Source organism: Pteronotus mesoamericanus, unplaced genomic scaffold, assembly GCF_021234165.1.
Source record: "Pteronotus mesoamericanus isolate MK-2021 breed Mesoamerican mustached bat unplaced genomic scaffold, CSHL_Meso_final contig_164, whole genome shotgun sequence".
Taxonomy (NCBI): Eukaryota; Metazoa; Chordata; class Mammalia; order Chiroptera; family Mormoopidae; genus Pteronotus; species Pteronotus mesoamericanus.
In genome coordinates, this window is record NW_026555065.1 from 26058744 (window position 1) to 26071396 (window position 12653).

Genomic DNA, 12653 nt, shown 5'->3' on the forward strand with positions numbered 1-12653 from the left:
AGGTTCTTTTCCTAAAATAGGCCAGTGGGATTTGTTTGATTATAGTTTGGATATGAAGAGTGTACCTGTATTTTATAGTCATAGGCTGGTGAAAAGCCTGAAATATGGATGACATATTTAAGTTGATATGTTTCATTTATATTGTTCATATCAGGACTTTCTTCTAATAATACCTATTAATGGGAGTTTAAATAGACAATAATTGACAGTGGGTTTAACACCACCTCTATCATACAATATATTTTATGGTAAGATGGTTGTGCAGACCCAAGTATCAAATTTGATCAGAGACAATTGACTATCTAACATTGAAGAAGGAGATGAACACAATGAAAGGGCCATTCAATGGAAAAAGTTGATTCCTACTTGTCCAATATTTACATAATTATTGATATTAAAAATTTTATTGGTGCCATTTTAGTTTGTCCTCTCTATTTTTCCTGCATATACAGCTTATTTTTTCTCTTTGTTGAAATTGGTTGAGATTTTTGTTCTAGGTTTAATTGTTCTTTATTTCTATGTTTGGAATATATGTACTCTATTATCTATTATTTTAGTTGTTACACTTGGAATTTAAGGAAGTACATTTAACAAAGTCTAAGGTGAGTGGATATTTTTACCCAACTCCCAGACAGTATGAGGATTTTCATATATGTGAACTCAAATTACCCTTCTCTTGTCTTACATGTAACAGTGTGTTAGCTCTCTCTGTTTTTATACTTCATAAAATAGATATTACTTTTTTTGTGCTTTCAATACTAGTTTATATTTACCATAGTTTTGTTCCTGTCCTTAGTTACAATTTTTTTCTTGGATTTGAGACTTTTTGGGATCACTTATTTCCTATTAAAATACATCATTTAGATATTCATTTAGTTAGGATATTTAGATAGTAAACATCTTCAGTTTTTGTTTATCTAAATGTTTTTGTTTCATTTTCATTCTCAAGAATAATTTTTCCAGGTATAAAATTCTAAATTTGAAGTGATTTCCTCTCTCAGTTTTGAAGATATTATTAACACTGTCTTTTGACTGAGAAGTTAGTTTTTAGTCTACTCATGTTACTTTATCGGTGATTGTTTTTTTTCTCTTATGACTGCTTTTAAGATTTTCTCTGCCTACAGTTTGTCTTATGTATGGACATTTTTTCTATTTGATATTTATTGGACTCTAAGAAATTATATCTTTAATTCTGGAAATAACTCAGACTTCCTGTCTTTCACTTTTTTCACTCTTCTATTCCCTTGTTATTCTCTTTTTGGACCTTTAATAGATATATGTTGGAACTCCGTGTTATACCTTCTTCATTTCTTAACCTCTCTTGGTATTTCTGAACTGAATTCTGAGTACTGTCTTTGGATATATTTTCCAGAAATAAATCTCTCTTCAACTATGTCTAAGCCACTGTTTAACTTATCTAGTGAGACTCTTAAAATTAGAAAAACAACTTTATTTTCTTAGATTTACACAAAAATAAAAATAAAAAACTACAGAGAATTCACATTCATTCTGAATGCAGTTTCTCCTATTAATAACTTACATTAGTATATTTATTGTAATTAAGGAACTGATAATGATATACTATTATCAATTAAAGTTCATATATTATTTACAGTTCCTTAGTTTTTACCTAATGCCCTCTTTCTGTTCCAGGGTCCCAGTCAGGGTACCCTATTACATTTAATTGTCACATCTCCTTAGGCTCCTCTAGACTATGACAATTTCTTAGACTTCCCTTGTTTGGTGAAACAAGGTCATGTGTTTTGTAAAATTTCCCTCTATTAAGATATTTCTGAAGTTTTTCTCCTGATTAGACTGAAGTTATGGATTTTTGGGAGGAACACCACAGAGGTAAAGTGCTATTTCTTATCATTTCATAACCAGGGTACATACTATCAACATGACTTATTTGCATGTTGATGTTTACCTTGATCACCTGGCTGAGCTAATTTCTGTCAGGTTTCTCCACTATAAAGTTACTTGCCATCCAACCTCTTTTTTATACTGTCCTCTGGAAGAAAGTCACTATGTGCAGCACACAACTAAGGAGCTGGGAGTTATGCTCTACCTCCCTAACAATGGAATATGCAATGAATTATTTGGAATTTTTCTTTATGGGAGATTTGTTTCTTCTCCCTCATTTACTTGTTGATTTAATCATGTATTTATATCAGTATAGACTTGTGGATATTTATTCTATACTTTTGAGTTGCAGTCCAATATTACTTAATTTTATCGCTTCTCTGTTTCAACTTCAGCCATGGGAAGCTCTTTCAGTTGATTCTTGTGTCCCTGTATCATTGTGATTTTATTTTTTGCAGCTTTTTACTTTCTCCCACTAAAAGATTCCCTAAGCTCATTTTATATATTTCCTTCTCAAGTCCTAGAATCAACCATTTCTCAAGGAAGACCCCTAGTTTCTTTTATTGGAGAATGGTATTATAAAACAAGACATATGTGATCATTAGTGATTATTGAGTTTGAATAACATTTTTTATACCTTAGGTATGTTTGTGCTTTTTAAAGTTGACTCCTACTTTTTCGAGGTTTTTTTTTTTGTTTTTGTTTTTGTTTTTTTTGTCATACAAATACAGGTGTTGGTCTTTTTCAGGCTCCAGAATGTGGCGGCTGGCACACACTGGGGCTTCAGCCGCACCTCACTGGGCTCTAGATTCATCTCGTCCTCATCTTCAGCCTTGCTCAGTTCCAACTTCTCTAGGTTGTCTTGCTGTGTCAGCTCGGTCAGCTCCTCCCAGTATGCATTGCTCCTCAGGAACAGGATCTTACTTTTCTGCCCCAGGCTGCTCAGCCTGCAGCTCCAGCAGCTTCATGTCATTCATGCCTCTCTGTTCCTGGGCAAGGTCGGCTATGGTGCCCGTTGCGCTACTCACACCTTGAGCATCTGCAAGGCCATGAAGTTGACCTGTAGCCTTCGGCAGACCTACACCTACTTCTGGGTGGTGTCCTTGTTGTCGTGTTGGACCTCGAAACTTCCACATTTGCTAGAAGGCCCCAGTTGTCCAAGGTTGCAGATCTGACAGCAGAAGCTGTAGATGGCTTGGGTGCGGTTAATCTCCCTCAGTGTACACTCCATGTTTGCAAATCTCAAGCACATCCCCTGAGTAGGCTTGTTTAACAATACCTCTAGGGCAATCTGGTAGATGCCAGAGGTGGAGACTTTGTGGATATCGGCCTCCCGCTTGATGTAATTATGGCTTATGTCCTACTGCTGGGTGGACTCCACTGCCCGAGTGATGACCACAAACACTGTAATGGAGTTTCTTCCGGGCTACAGGCTACACCCCACTCCTCCTCCAACTGCAAGTACAGCAGGTGCAGGGTCTTTGTGTGTTTGCGGTCAGCGCCAGCCCGTGAGCGCTCGTGCACGCACACGCTCATGCACGCGCACACTCCAGCTTGCCGCCCTCTAGCGGGCTATGTATTTGGTGAAGTAGGTGTGCAGATGTTGGACACACGGGGCCACATAAGCAGCGAGATGGCGCCCTTGTAAGCCTTAAAAGTTATGAAGTACTTGTGCTTCTCCAGGAAGGTGGTGTAGTTCATATCGAGGTGGAGATCCACAGGTGCAGGATGTTGTCACACACAGAGCTGGTGGAATGAAAGGTGCCAAAGATTTTTTTCACGTCGGTGAGAACGAACCACACCTTAGGTAACTTGTACACACGGCTCTGCGTGGGCTCCGAGCTACTGAAGTACTTGGTGGGGCTGGCCGCAGTGTTGTTGCCTTCCGCAGCAGCCACAGGCCTGGTCATAAGCGTCATGTTGGAGCTCCAGCTCATCCCACGCACACAACATGCTTGCCAGGTTATCCACCTGCTTGAAGATCCCCTTGGTGACCTTCTCCAAGACAATGTGGGCATCATCTAGCCGCCTGTTGTCCTCATAAAACTTGGCAAACATGACCTACAGCATCTGGGGTTCTCCCGTAGTCTTGAAAGGGTCCACTGTCTTCACAGACTCTGTGTACATGGTCAGTGGTCTCCAGGGGGTGGTTTGGTGCAAGGCCAAGAGCTTGTGCCACTCAGCAAGTGGTATGGGTTTGTCACAGCAAGGTGCTGTTGAGGAGGGGGTGCTGCTGGCTGATGAGCTGCTCTAAGAGGGTTAGATCCGAGTTGTTCTCCGCCGGCCTCAGCTCCGAAGCGGTCTCCATCTAAGCAGTGATCATGCTCTCCTCTAACTGGCATAGATATTGAACACCTGGGAGAAGTTCCACACTGTCATCATGGGCCCATGGACTGCTACCGCGCCCCACCCCCGCCTTCTCAGATGTAGTAGATGGTCAGCAAGCAGCAAAGCTGTCCCACTCTTGTTGAGCGACTGTACCTTTTCAGGGTCCTGGGAGATGAGGTTGCAGAGCTCATGCTGCAGCTGGTAGTTGGACTTGCGGGCCGTGGCCACTAAGGACTTGTTCCTCATTAGAGCCGCCAGGCGCTGTGAAGCCTCATCCAGCCTGTCACTCAACATGAGATACTTGGTGTGCTCCTCTGTGCATTCAGGGCTCACCTTGAGGAAGCACCAGTAGCCCCGCACAGCTCAGGTGTGAGCGCAGAAAGCGCAGGTATCGCAGCCAAGTATAAGAGTGCTATGTGATGGGTAGCGCCTGGAACTCACAGTCGAAAGTGCGGCCAAGTGTGTGTATGTGTGTGAGATGAGGCCCTGGTCCATTGTGAATTGGCGATAATCTAGCCACAGATGTGGTGTTTTGTGTATGAACACAAAGGCCATCTCATGGCATTAGCAGGGAAAGTCGGTCAAACAGCGACGTTACACCTGTGCCGGGTGCACCTCTGGGGAGCGGCACCAGAGTTAGTAGCTACAGAACAGCAGCTTTAGTGCCTGCTCATACAGCTGATTGAGCCTGGCCTTCCTGCTTCCTGTTTGAACTCTATGTAGTGGAGCCAGCAGTTGATAGAGATCTGGTTCTGCATGATTTCTTCCTCATTGGAGAGGTTCTCTTCTCCTAAGAAGAGGTCTGGCCACTCTGGCTGCAAGTGTTGCACCATCGCCATCGTTTTCCTGGCTCGCCAACTACAGGCTGCAGTCGCGTTATGACCTCTAGTTTTTTTTTATAGTCTCTTTTTTATATTCTCATTCTTTTTGATTTTTTCAAAATATTAAATATATCTTTTATGATCCATGTCAAATGCCAACACCTGAAATGGTTGGAGGTCTATTTTGTGTGTGTGTTTCTTACAGAACTTACAAAACTTACAGTTTTGCTCATGGTGGCTTGTTTCCTGGTCAGTATAGTGCATTTTAAAAAAATTATGCATTAATATCTGTTATTTCTCTTGTGCATAGAAATTCTCTAAGGCTAAAGTTGAGGGTGTATTCTCTCAAAGAAGACTATTAATTGTTTCTACCAAATAGATGCCTGAGGGGCCCTATGGACCTTATAGCACTTTAAATTACAGTGCTAAGCAGATTTTAGGTTTCATTGAGAGAGATTTCTTTTGGAATATCCACCTGAATACATGGTTTTTGAGTTCAGGTTTTACATCAAATTGTCTTCAGTCTATAATTATGCTCTCATAGTATTGGAGAGTGTTTCTAGTCCTACTATGTACTGAAACTGTTAGTCATGAGGTTAACTGTCAGTCACAGCATAGAGTTAAAGCATAGGCCTTGTAGCCAGACTATCTGGATTCCAATTTTGGCTTTGCTATTTGCTTAGCTTTGTGACCTTAACCACCTTGCATCTTAATTTCATCATCCACAGAACTGGAGTAATTATAATCTACCTCATTGGATTAATAAGAGATCAGATACTTGTCACATAGCAAGTCCATTTTGTTGGTATCCACATATGATGTTAGGGTAGCTGGAAAACTTCAGTTCTCGCTTAGCTTCCTGGACTTGTGTTTTATTTCTGACCTCAGCAAATTTCTTTACTTTGTTGAATGCTCACCTATTCATTTAAAATAGTTGTAACAGTCAGGGGTTAGGGTTCAATCAGAGAAGCATAATATAAGTAAGTAGAAAGGAATAGCGAGAGAGACTTTTGTTGTTTTACAGGGATTTGAACTTAAGCAATTGTACAGTAGAAACTGGTTAAGAAGGTTCTGTAAGCTCAGATCTTGTCTCTGCTTTGGCAGGCAAGGGAAGATGGATGTAAAGAGAGAGGGAGTAAGAACAACTTGGAATTCAAGCACAAGAGAGAGCCTATGGGGATGGACTGAAGACCCTATTCTTTTGGTGTATGATATTGGTGATATGGGTGTCCTGCAGGTGCTAGAGTCCTTTGTCACAGAGTTGGCCCAAGAGTCAGAGAAGGTGAAGGAAAATATAGGAAGAGTCAAGGTGAAATAGTTGGCATAGTTGTTTCCTCAAGCCTAGGGTAAGCCAGCAGATAAGTAACATGTATGAGTTACAAAATGGTTGCTACCTCATTTCCTCTCTCCAAATGTCTCTTGTGACTCACTTTTACCTGGAATTATTCAAGATAGGGAGTTATGGGAAGTATAGGTCAGCTTAGCCAAGCTGACATTTTACAAAGTCACCACAATAGTATTTTAAACATTTTGTGAATCACTGTCAGATGTAAGGTAAAGGGAGAACTTCAAGATCACTATCTTCACCTTGTTGGTTGATATGGAATTCTTGACTGTAAGCTTTGTGAGGATAGGAAAATATCTTCAATTGCTTTCTTTTGTACTCCAATGCCTAGCACATTAACTTTTACATAGTAGCTTCTTAAAAAATACTGCTGAATAAATGAATGAGGATGATATTCTAGGTATCATGGTAAGAGCCAGGGATACAAAGCTAAGACATATTCTTCCCTCATTGAATTTAGAGTCTAGATAAAACATATGTAGAGATACATACATTAGAAATATTGATACATATGCACCTTTGCCAACATATTGTGAACAATTAAAATTCAGTATAATTTGTAATATTATTAAAATATGGCTAAAAGAATTTTTAATATAAAATTCTAATTTTTAAAATTTAGGATGTGGAAAACAGATTTAGTAAGAGATGTTATACATTCAATTTAGGAGAAAAGGTTTTGGAATAAAAGTTTCTGATTCTTTAAATTTCTCATGGAGAAGAATAATAATTGTGGCAGAGACTGGCTGGATGGTCACCAAACTTGTTTTCTCTCTCTTTTTTTTTTTTCTGGGCCCACTTGAAGACTACAATTCCCAACTTTTTTTTTTCTACAATTAAGCATTGTCATATGTCTGGTAATAGAATGTAAGCATACATGATGTGCATCACTTCCAGATCTGGCCCATATGAACTTCCCATATGTGATCTTCCATACTCCTCTCCTCTCTGTAGCTCCATGCAGATGAGTATGACAACTTTACAAATTATATGTTGAATATATCTGGAAAACCATGTGCTGCTGATTCTGAGACTAGAGAATCCTGGGTGTTTGAGCTATCATTTGGAAGAGAGTTAGCATCTAATCAGGAAGTCCTGCCACCTATACTAGGTCATTTATTGAGGAAAAGATATAAATTTTTACTTTTGAAGCGACTGACATTTTGGGATCGTTGATACAGCAACGCATGTCATTCTACCTAATACAAAGATTTATGATGAGATATAAGAAATGTGGCTACAGAATATACATAAATGATATTACACAATATACATATTTTACATATATAATAAGTTCGGCTATGCTGAGAAATGCATTAAAATAAAAAGCAAAGTTTATTGCTTGTAATCATATATTGATGTTTAAATTAATAGCAAACATGATGTTTTAATATTTATCTTCAATAGCCTACCTATTGCATTTAATCTATTTTGTGAAACCTTGTTTGAATGTTTTACAAGGAATTGGAAAACCTCTACAAATGCATTGTTTCCTAAGCCTGTGAGGTTCATTGAGTTGAGATTCAGAAAACCAAGAATCTGAAGATGATTGTGTTAATTTTAAGTCATGTGTTCTCAGATAATCACTTTTCATTTATTAACCATAAACCTTCAGAATAACACATACATTAATTTTATTAACTGTGAACTTGGGACAGAGCAAAGAGTTTACAATTTCCAACTTTCAGTCTTTCCCACTGTCTGAATTTTTTCAGGAATTTTCATACTTCAAAAACTGTAAGTCCTGTTATCAAAACCAGAGAAAGACATTATGGGAAATGAAGACTATAGGCCAATAACTTCTGAATATATATGCAAAAATCCTCAAAAAAATTGTGAGCAAAGCAAATACAGCAATGTATAAGAAGAATTTACACTATGACCAAGTAGAATTCATCCCATGAATGCAAGTTGGTATAACATCTGAATGTCAATCAATGTGATGGTACACTATTTAAATGGAATAAAGAAGGAAAAACCACACTATCATGCCAACAGGTGAAGAAAAAGCATTGGTACCCTGGTTGGTGTGGCTCAGTTGGTTGGAGCATTATCCAGTACACCAAAAGTTCGCAGGTTTGTTTCCCCATCAGGAGCATACCTAGGTTATGCGTTACATCTCTGCTTGGTGCAAGTATGGGAATAGTGAAAACAATCTTGAAAAAGAACACAGTTGGAGGTCTCACACTTCCTAAATTCAAAACTTAGTGCATAGCTACAGTAATCAAGACAATGTAATACTGGCATAAGGATAGACATATAGATCAGTGAAATCAAATCTGTAAAATAACTATCATATAGAAAATTAACTGGTATTTGCTAGGGTTGCTAAGACAATTCCTTGGGGGAGACAATAGTTTTTTTTTAAAAAATGGTGCTGGGACAACTGGATAGAATAAAGTTGGCCCCCATCTCACACCACACACAAAATTAAGTCAACATGTATCAAAAACCTAAATATAAGACAAAAAACAAACACAAGTTAAAAATAAAACCTTTCTAAAAATATTAAAAAAAAGTTTTATAAAAACTCTAAGAAGAAAATATAGGCATAAATCAATGTGACTATGGATTAGGCAATGATTTCTTAGACATAACACCAAAAGCACAAGACACACACACACAGATACATGGGACTTCAGTAAAATTAAAAATTTGTGTGTTTCAAAGGACACCATCAAAAAATTGAAAATACAAACAATGGAATGGGAGAAGATATGTGTAAATTGTATATATGATAAGGAACTCATATCTAGCACACATAAAGGACTCTCACAACTCAATAATAAAAAGGCAAATAAATCAATTTAAAAATGGGCAAAAGATCTGAGCTACTTCTTCATAGAAAATATACAAATAGCTAATAAGCATGTGAAAAGATTCTCAGCATCAATAGCCATCAGGGAAATGCCAATGAAAACTGTAATAAGATACCACTTCACACCCACTAAAATGACTATAATAAAAATTAAACAAATAGGTACTAGTGAATTTTGTTGAAGATATGGGATAATTAGGACCCTCTTACATTGTTGGTGGGAATGTAAAATGGTATAGCTTGCTGGGAAAACAGCCTGGCCATTTCTTACAAGGTGACAGAGTTGCCACATGATTCAGCAATTCCATTCCTACGTACATATCCAAGAGAAATAAAAACTTATGCACACATAAAAACTAATGTAGCTGACCTTTGAACAATGCACATCTAAAAATCGGTGTATAACTTTTGACTCCCCAAAACAATGAATATCCTATTGTTGACTAAAAGCCTTGTTAATTATGTAAACAGTAGATTAACACATTTTTTGTATGTTTTATATATTGTGTCCTTACAATAAAGTAAGCTAGAGAAAAGAAAGTGTTATTAAGAAAGTGATAGAGAAAATACATTTACAATATTTGTTGAAAAAAATTCACATATAAGTGGACCCTACAGTTGAAACCCATGTTGTTCAAGGGTCATCTATGCATGATTTTCACAGCACCATTGTCCATAATTGTCTAAAGGTAGAGGCAACCCAAATGCCCTTCAAAGAATGAATAGATAAACAAGATGTGGTATAATAACACAATGGAATATTATTCAGCAATTAGAAAGAAATGAGATGATCCAAGATGGCAGAGGAGTAAGTGGAAGCTACACTAACCTCCTCCCAGGACCAATTTGGAATTACAACTAAATTGTAGAGAAATCATCTAGATTAACCAACTGAACACTAGTTGGAGAGAAGCCTTATAACCATGGACTGACAGAAGAAATCACTTCACCACAAAAAGACTGGTAGGCAGTGCAGAAGAGGCACGAGAGATATGGCTGGGCTTGTATAGGCAGCAGCTGAAGTTTTGGAGGGATATTTCAGCAGTCTGGGGCTCCCTCTGAGAAGTGTGGGGTCTAAACCCCAAGCTGGGATCCCCAGCCTATAGCACCAGAGCTGGAAAGGAACCCAGATACCAACCAGTTGTGAAAAGCAGCCAGCAGGGTTTCTGTCTGCCAGGGAGACATGGCTGGAGACACAGAGAGCTTCTTAAAGGGCAACACACAAAATTTCATTTGCAGTTACTTATCCTGGGCTCTAGCAGAGGGAGGGCAGAGTGCAGTAGAGATGCTTGAGGAGAGTCTCAGGCTGGTAGCTTTGGGGAGAGAACTGAAAGAACAGCTACCAGGATCCCTATGCTGAGTCATTCCCCATACTGCAGAAGCCATCTTTTTCAGGCAGAGCGCTCTTCTCCAAGTGTCATTAACCTGAGAGGAAAATATAGCCCCACCCACAGGAATTACTCTGCCCCACCCTGGGGTACTTAAGCCCAGCTACTGATTACAGCTTGATCAGATTAAAGCTAATTAGTTTAGTGGCTGATTAGTTTAACAGCTAAGACTGAAAATACAAAGCAGCCAAATGGGGAAGACAAATAAACAGACTCCAAATGGAAGGACAAGAGAATTCTCCAGAAGAACTATATAGAATGGAGGAAAGAAATTTATCGGATAGAGTTTAAAGTAATGATTATAAAGATAATCAACATCAGTAGAGTGATGACAATAAGGAAAAAAGATATAGAAACCATAAAAAAGGATCAGTCAGAAATAAAGAATTCAATGTCTGAAATAAATAATACACTGGAAGGAATAAACAGTAACTTCGATGAAGCAGAAGATCAAATCAGTGTTTTGGAATACAAGGTAGAAAAATACACCCAGAAAGGGCAGCAAAAAGAAAAAAATAATTTTAAAAAATGAGGAGAGTTTATGAAAAATTTTGGACAACATGAAGCATAACAACATCCGCATCATGGGAATACGAGAAGGAGAAGAGAGTGAGCAAGTGATCAAGAACATATTTGAAGAAATAATGACTAAAAACTTCCCTAATCGGGTGAAGGAAAAAGTCATATATGTTCAGGAAGTTCAGAGAATCTCAAACAAGTTGGACCCAAGGAGGCCGACACCAAGACACATCATAATTAAAAAGACAAGGTTTAAAGACAAGGATAGAATCCTAACAGTGGCAAGAGAAAAGCAGTTAGTTAGCTAAAAGAGAGCACAGATTAAACTGGCATCTGATTACTCATCAGAAACATTTCAAGCCAGAAGAGAGTAGTGTGAAATATTCAAGGTGATAAAAAGCAAGGACCTACAACAAAGGCTACTTTACCAAGCAAGCCTATCATTTAAAATCAAAGGAGAAATAAGGAGCTTCCCCAACAAGAAAAAGCTAAAGGGGTTTGTTAACACCAAACCAGTACTACAATTGTTAAAGGGCTTGCTTGAAGAGGAAGAAGAAAAAGAGAAAGAAAAAAACAGGAAAAACAGAAAGAAAAAGAAAAACTGAGAAATATAGCCTGACAATAAAATGGCACTACATACATATCTATCAATATTCCCCTTAAATGTAAATGGCTTAAATGTTCCCACCAAAAGACATAAAGCAGCTGAATGGATAAGAAAACAAGATCGATATATATGCTGCCTCCAAGGGACTCACTTCAAATCTAGATTCACACACCTAAAAATTAAGCAAAGGAAGAGATACTTCATGCAAATGGAAAGGGGAAAAAAGCTGGGGTAGCAGTACTTATATCTGAAGAAATAGACTTTACAACCAAGGCTACAGTAATAGACAAAGAAGGACACTGCATAATGATAAAAGGAACAATAGAACAAGAGGATATAACCCTAAACAATTACACACCCAACACAGGAGCACCTAAATATGTAAAGCAAATCTTGATGGACACAAAGGGAGAGATCCACAGAAATACAGTCATAGTTGGGGGATTTTAACATCCCATTTACTTCAATGGATAGATCTTCCGGACAGAAAATCAACAAGGAGACATTGGTCATAAAAGACACACTAGACCAAATGAATTTAATTTACATCTTATGAGTATGTCACCCCAAAGCAGAGAACATACATACTTTTCAAATGCACATGAAACATTTTCTAGGTTAGACTACTTGTTAGGTCACAAAACAAGTCTCAAGAAATTTAAGAAGATTGAAATCATATCAAGCATCTTCTCTGATCACAACACTATGAAACTAGAAATCAATCACAAGAAGAACACTGAAAAACACTCAAAGACATGGAAGCTAAATAATGTATTATTAAACAATGAATGGGTAAACAACAAGATTAAAGAAAAAATCAAAAGATACATTGAAACAAATGAAAATGAGGACACAACAATTCAAAATCTGTGGGATGGAAATTCATAGCATTACAGGCCTATCTCAAAAAACAAGATAAAGCCCAAATAAACAATCTAACTTCACAAAGGAACTTGAAAAAGAA

General features: G+C 37.9%; 1 pseudogene; it reads right to left on the bottom strand.

Annotated features, from left to right (window-relative positions):
- Nucleotides 1-2533: 2533 nt before the first annotated feature.
- On the bottom strand, nt 2534-5024 carry LOC129063065 (pre-mRNA-splicing factor SYF1-like; annotated as a pseudogene).
- Between the last annotated feature and the right edge of the window lie 7629 nt (nt 5025-12653).